Source organism: Arvicola amphibius, chromosome 9, assembly GCF_903992535.2.
Source record: "Arvicola amphibius chromosome 9, mArvAmp1.2, whole genome shotgun sequence".
NCBI classification, from domain to species: domain Eukaryota; kingdom Metazoa; phylum Chordata; class Mammalia; order Rodentia; family Cricetidae; genus Arvicola; species Arvicola amphibius.
In genome coordinates this window covers 48,592,069-48,599,825 of record NC_052055.2, presented here as the reverse complement: position 1 = coordinate 48,599,825, position 7,757 = coordinate 48,592,069, and positions in this window count along the sequence as shown.

The window sequence follows — 7,757 nt, the reverse complement described above, 5'->3', positions numbered from 1 at the left end:
TGTAATTAATAGTAAGCCTAATAGTGGTTATTTGGGAACTGGCAGGCAGGAGAGAAATTTCCAGTTACAAGGAAGTCTACTGGGATATATGAAGAGTATCATGTACAAAAAGCTAAGGTCTGTTGACCTCAAACACAGAGAAGCTGAGTAACCAAGGGTAAACACATTCTTAAAAACAGATCCTCAACTTTTCTGTGCCAGAAGGTGGCTACATCTCAGACGAATAGAATGCACAGTATTGTAAAAAGCCTAAGCCAGATCTATGTAGCTAAATATCTGCAGGATTTTTGACTCAGAAATGACTCAGAGACTGATTCATTGTCTTTAGGAGATGATGTTTTGGAGTTATAGAATTGGGAGACATACAAATATTAATGTCATAACAAAACCTATATGCTGAATCTGCATTGAGGCTAGAGATGGGCTGAATCTGGAAGGAGTTTGAGGAGAACGTTTGTGAAAACCTGAAGAACTGTGGAGAGACTGTGAGAAGAGCGCATGTTCTAGCTGAAAGAATTCACAGGCAGACTAGGAAAAGTATCCTATATGTCTTGTGTTCCCTTAACAGTGAGCTCTAGGACTAGAAAGATAAGCTAAAGAAAGGCATCTTAGCAGATAGGAACCATGACTGGATAATTTGAGAAGTGCATTTTGTTATCTGGCAGTTTCTGCTGAAGGCAGGAAATGACCTCAAGATCAGATCAAGGAAATAGAAATGTTTGACCTAAAGATAAAGCTAAGTGTGGAACACAGAACTTCATGTGACTCGAGCAGAAATAAAGGGACCTCTCTCAGAGCATGGCTAGGTCAAATATGAACCCTCCTGCAATGCTGAAAGGGATTGTTCATTCACAGTCTCCAAAGTAGGACAAGGGGCAGAAAGACTTGGTCTCAGATATATATCAAACTTTTGTTTAATGACGTAGCATTAAGATCTATAGAAAAACCATGTGATTTAAAAAGAATTATTATTTATAGAGGTGAAACTGAAAAGCTTCTGTAAAGCAAAGGACATAGTCAACAAGACAAAATGACAGCCTACAGAAGGGAAAAGATCTTCACTAACCCCATGTCAAACAGAGGTCTGATCTCCAAAATCTACAAAGAACTCAAGAAATTGGTCATCAAAAGAGCAAATAATTCAATAAAAAAGTGAGTATAGACCTAAACAGAGAACTCTCAACAGAGGAATCTAAAATGGCTGAAAGACACTTAAGGAAATGTTCAACATCCTTAGTCATCAGAGAAATGCAAATCAAAACAACTCTGAGATTCCATCTTACACCTATAAGAATGGCCAAGATCAAAAACACTGATGACAACTTATGCTGGAGAGGTTGTGGGGTAAAGGAACACTCCTGCATTGCTGATGGGAATGCAAGCTGGTACAACCCCTTTGGATGTCAGTGTGGCAATTTCTCAGAAAATTAGGAAACAACCTTCCTCAAGACCCAGTAATACCACTTTTGGCTATATATCCAAAGGATGCTCAATTGTGCTACAAAGACATGTGCTCAACTATGTTCATAGCAGCATTGTTTGTCACAGCAAGAAACTGGAAACAACCTAAATGCCCTTTGACCTAAGAATGGATAAGGAAAATGTGGTACATTTACACAATGGCGTACTACACAGCAGAAAAAAAAAAACACACAACATCTTGACTTTTGCAGGAAAATGGATGGAGCTAAAAAAAAAAAAAAAACACATCATTTTGAGTGAGGTAACCCAAATACAGAAAGCCAATTATCACATGTACTCACTCATCAGTGGTTTTTAAACATAAAGCAAAGAAAACCAGGCCACAAATCACAATCCCACAGAACCTAGACAACAATGAAGTACCCTAAGAGAGACATACATAGATCTAATCTACATGGGAAGTAAAAAAGACAAGATCTCCTGTGTAAACTGGGAGCATGGGGACCTTGGGAGAGGATTGAAGGGGAGAGGAGAGGCAGGGAAGGGAGCAGAGAAAAATGTAGAGCTCAATAAAAATCAACTAAAACAATAAAAAGAATTATATTTATAGAGGTACAACCACCTGCAATGAATGAGAAAGAGAATTAATAAACACTCTGCATTTCCATGCATGTACAACATATAAATAAATGAATGTCTAGTTCTCCTTTATTCTTAACATATCTTATTTCCTCCATTTTCTAATCAGAAAGAGAGGAAGAGAAAGTGTTATGTTCCAAGTCAATCAGAAAGATACTGATCCAGGCCCATGGGAAGACTTACATGGAACTTAGAGCATTCACTTGCTAAGAGGCTGTCTCCATTCGTTCATTCTTTATCTTAGATTTATTAAATATCTGAATGTTATTAGATACAGTCCACGTAAATAAAGAATTTGATTTTTCTTTTTTTTTTTTTTTTTTTGGTTTTTCGAGACAGGGTTTCTCTGTGGCTTTGGAGCCTGTCCTGGAACTAGCTCTTGTAGACCAGGCTGGTCTCGAACTCACAGAGATCCGCCTGCCTCTGCCTCCCGAGTGCTGGGATTAAAGGCGTGCGCCACCACCGCCCGGCGAATTTGATTTTTCTAGCACTCTTATATTGAAAGAATATTCTACTTATATTTAATTTGTGTGTATGTATGTATGTACGTGTTTATATGCACATATATATATGTGGTTCCCAGTAGATGTCAGTGACTCCCTGAAACAGGAGGAACGGGTGCTTGTAACCCATCATGACGGTGCTGGAAATTGAACCCATGTCCTCTGGAAAAGCAGCAAGAACTCTTAACTACTTAGCCTCAGAATTTCAGATTTACAAGTCATTTCTCAAGAAGATATGTTTAGATCAGATAACAAACATTATTTTATTTTTCTTTCCCTTTTTAAAAAAGAAAACAAACTATCTTTTTTCATTATACATACCAATCCCAGTTCCCACTCCCTCCCCTCCTCCCAACCCCTCCACATACCCTCCCACCACATCAGAGGGACTAGTTTGGTCCTATGCTTGCTTGTTCCTTCCCAGTCTGGCTGGAGTTGGTGAGCTACCATTAGCTCAGGTAGACTATTTCAGTGGGTGAACCCATCATGATCTTGACCTCTTTGCTCATATTCTCAGTCCACTGGACTTTGGGAGCTCAGTCCAGTGCTCCGATGTGGTCTCTGCCTCTGTTTCCATCAGTTGCTGGATGGAGGTTCTATGGTGATATTTAAGATATTCATCAGTCTGATGATTACAGGGCAAGTCAAGATCGGGTCCCCTCTCATTTATTGCTTAGGGTCTTAGCTGGGGTCATCCTTGGGGAATCCTGGAAATTTCTCTAGAGCCAGGTTTCTTGCTAACCTTATAATGGCTCCCTCAATTAATATCTCTTTACTTGCTCTCATCTCTGTCCTTCCTCCTTCTCAACTATCCCATTCCCTCAAGTTCTCCTCATCTGTCTCCTTTTCCCCTCCTCTTTCCCTTCTCCCTCCACCCCCATGCTCCCAATTTTGTCAGGCGATCTTGTTTGTTTCTACTTTCCAGGTGGATCTGTATATGTTTTATTAGGGTTCACCTTATTACTTAGTTTCTCTAGGATCATGAACTATAGGCTCAATATCCTTTGTTTATAGCTAGTATCCACTTATGAGTGAGTACATACCATATTCATCTTCCTGGGTCTGGGTTACCTCACTCAGGATAGTGTTTTCTAATTCCATCCATTTGCATGTGAAATTCACGACGCCATTGGTTTTTGACAGCTGAATAGTACTGTAATGTGTAAATGTGTCACATTTTCTCTATCCATTCTTCAGTTAAGGCGCATCTAGGTTGTTTCCAGGTTCTAGCTATTACAAATAATGCTGCTATGAACATAGTTGAACAAATGCCTTTATTGTATGATTGATATGATTGAGCATCTTTTGGGTATATGCCCAAGAGAGTTATTGCTGGATCATGAGGTAGGTTGATTCCCAATTTTCTGAGAAAGTGCCATACTGATTTCCAGCATGGCTGTGCAACATTGCATTCCCTCCAGCATTAGATGAGTGTTCTTACTCTACATCCTCTTCAGTATCATTGGTGTTTTTGATCTTAGCCATTCTGACAGGTGTAAGATGATATCTTAGAGCTGCTTTGATTTGTATTCCCTGATGGCTAAGGATGTTGAATACTTCTTTAAGTATCTTCTGGCCATTTGAGATTCTTCCATTGAGAATTCTCGGTTTAGTTCAGTACCCCATTTTTTCATTGGGTTATTTAGAATTTTGAAGTCTAATTTCTTGAGTTCTTTATATATTTTGGAGTTCAGTCCTTTGTCTGATGTGGGGTTGGTGAAGATCTTTTCCTATTCAGTAGGCTGCCTTTTTGTCTTATTGACTGTGTCCTTTGCTTTACAGAAGCTTCTCAGCTTCAGGGGGTCTCATTTATTTATTGTTGCTCTCAATGTCTGTGCTGCTGGGGTTATATTTAGGAATTAGTCTCCTATGCCCATGCATTGAAAACTATTTCCCACTTTCTCTTCTATAAGGTTCAGTGTGGTCAGATTTATATTGAGGTTTTTAATCTATTTGGACTTGAGTTTTGTGCAGGATGATAGAGATGGAACTATTTTCATTCTTCTACATATTGACATCCAGTTATGCCATCACCATTTGTTGAAGATACGTTCTTTTTCCATTGTATAATTTCAGCTTCTTTATCAAAAATCAGGTGTTCATAAGTGTGTGGATTAATATGTGGGTCTTCTATTTGATTCCATTGGTCAACCTCCCTATTTTTATGCTAGTACCAAGCTATTTTCATTACTGTAGCTCTGTAATAGAGCTTGATGTCAGGGATGGTGGTCCCTTTGAAAGTTCCTTTATTGTACAGGATTGTTTTGGCTATCCTGGGTTTTTTGTTTTTCCATATGAAGTTGATTATTGTTCTTTCAAGGTCTGTGAAGAAGTGTGTTGGGATTTTGATGGGTAATGCATTCAATCTACAGATTGCTTTTGGTAGGATTGTCATTTTTACTATGTTGATCCTACCTATCCAAGAGCATGGGAGATATTTTCATTTTCTGGTATCTTCTTCAATTTCTTTCTTCAAAGACTTAAAGTTCTTGTCTAATAAATCTTTTACTTCTTTAGTTAGTGTTACATCAAGATTGTTTATGTTATTTGTGGCTATTGTGAAAGGTGAGGTTCTCTGATTTTCCTCTCAGCTTCATTATCATTTGCATATAGGAGGGTTACTGATTTTTTTGAGTTGATCTTGTATTCTGCCACATCACTGATAGTATTTATCAGCTGTAGGAGTTCTCTGGTAGAGTTTTTGGGGTCACTTATATACACTATCATATCATCTGCAAATAACAAAAGTTTGACTTCTTCCTTTCCAATTTGAATCCCCTTGATCTCCTTTTGTTGTCTTATTGCTCTAGCCAGAACTTCAAGGACTGTGTTGAGTAGATATGAGAAGAGTGGACAGCCTTGTCTTGTTTTTGATTTTAGTAGAATTGCTTTGAATTTCTCTCCCTTTAATTTGATGTTGGCTGTCGGCTTGCTGTATATTGCTTTAATTATATTTAGATATATTCCTTGTGTTAAGAAAAATCCTCTCTTCTGGCTCACAGAAATCCAATCAAGCCAAATTAAATCAAATTAAAATGCTCATGTTTTAATAAATGCAGCAATCTCAGGTGGCTGAGAGCATGTCAGAGAAGACAGAAAACTGGGGAGCACATGCAAAACCCAAGACCATGTGTTTATCCTCTGGGCGCCCACTTAAATACCCTGTGGTAGTGGTTGGTCCTGACCCTTCCCCGGGGAGGGGTCAGGACCTGGCATGCTGGGATTTGGAGGCCAGACCTACTCAATTCCCAGACCAGAGGGCTGGAATGAATACTAGGGGCTGGGGTGATGTTCCCAACTTAACATCACACCTTGTATCCCTGTTCTCTCCAAGACCTTTATGATGAAGGGGTGATGGATTTTGTTAAATAATATTTCATCTATGTTTTTTCTTTCAGTTTATTTATATGATAGATTACATTGATAGAATTTTCTATGTTGAACCACCCCTGCATCTCTGGGATGAAACTGACTTGATCATGTTGATGATTTTTTTGATGTGTTCTTGGATTCAGTTTGCCAGGATTTTATTGAGTATTTTTGCATTCATGTTCAAGAGTGAGATTGGTTGGTATTCTTTGTGTGGGTTTTGGTTATCAGGGTAACTGTAGCCTCATAAAAAGAGTTTGGCAGCAATGTTCCTTCTGTTTCTATTATGTTTCTATTATAACACTTTGAGGAGTATAGGTATTAGCTCTTTTTGGAAGTTCTGGTGGAATTCTGTACTAAAACCATCCTGCCCTTGGCTTTTTTTTTTTTGTTGGGCAGAGGTTTTTCATGACTGCTTCTACTTCCTTGCAGCTTATAAGTTTATTTAAATTGCTCACCTGGTCTTGATTTAATTTTGGTATATGGTATCTATCTAGAAAATTGTCCATTTCTTTTTTTTTGTTTCCCAGTTTTGTGGAGTACAGGTTTTTGTAGTATAACCTAATGATTCTCTTAATTCTCAGTGTCTGTTGTTATGTTCCCCCTTTTCAATCCTGATTCGTTTTTAACCTGAGATTCTTTTATCTATCTCTTGTATTCTGTTGGTTATACTTGTCTCTGTAGTTCCTGTTTATTTACCTAAATTTTCCATATCCAGAATTCCCTTGGTTCGTGTTTTCTTTATCGCCTCTGTTTCAGTCTTCAAGTCTTGAACTGTTTTCTTCACCTGTTTGATTGTTTTTTCTTGGGTTTTTTTTGGGGGGGGGGTGTTTCTTTGAGGGATTTATTAATTTCTTCCAATTTTGTTTATCTTTTCCTTAATTTCTTTAAGGGAGTTTTTCATTTCCTCTTTAAAGGTCTCCATCATTTTCATAAAGTTACATTTAAAGTCATTTTCTTCTTTTTCTTCTGGGTTAGAATGATCAAGTCTTCCTGTTGTGTGACCAGAGGGTTCTGGTGTTACCATGTCACTTTTTAAGTTGTTGGATGAATTCTGCATTGGTGCCTACCCATCTCTTTTTTCAAACGAGACCATCAATGTCTTTGTATCTTGGTCGAATCCTTGCAGTGGCTGTCCGAGTGTTTGGGAATCTTTCTTGGTCTGCTATGCACTGTCAATGTCTGGGTCTCAAGAAACTTCTGAGGTCTCTCTAAGCCTGATCTCTTGGTCTTTTCTCCTGGTTTGCTTTCTTGGTCCCCTCAGTATTGTAGCAAGCTGCGTTTCAAGTTCCACTGAGGTTGCAGGAGGATAGGTGAGTTCGGGGGCCAGACGGGGCTGGTAGTTTGCAAGGTCTGGTGGATGGGGTTGGGTAATGGGGGAGCCTATCTGCAGGGAACTCTCCTGTTGGCTGGTTATAAAAGCCAAGGGAGTTGGGAAAAGGGGCTTTGGGTTTTGTCCCACTGTGAATGTCCTAGAGAGTGGGGTGTCCTATCACGTGGCTCTTCACTCACCTCTTATGTCCCCTCAGTATTGGAGCAAGCTGTGTTTCAGAGTTCTACTGAGGTTGCAGGAGGATAGGAGACTTTGATTATTTTAAATTGAAAAGAATATTATTCTTATTTATACAAATTACTGTTCTTTAGGTCATATTTGGTTTGATAACTTTACCTAAATTTAAACATATGGCCTCCTATGGTTTTAGGTCATGAATCTGCTTAGATGTAGCATTAACACTCTTTTTAGAGGCTGGGAGTAGGCTGAACACTATTTTTTGTCTTTTTAATTGTGTCTGTCAACACCCTTGCTGTCATCTCAGTATTATT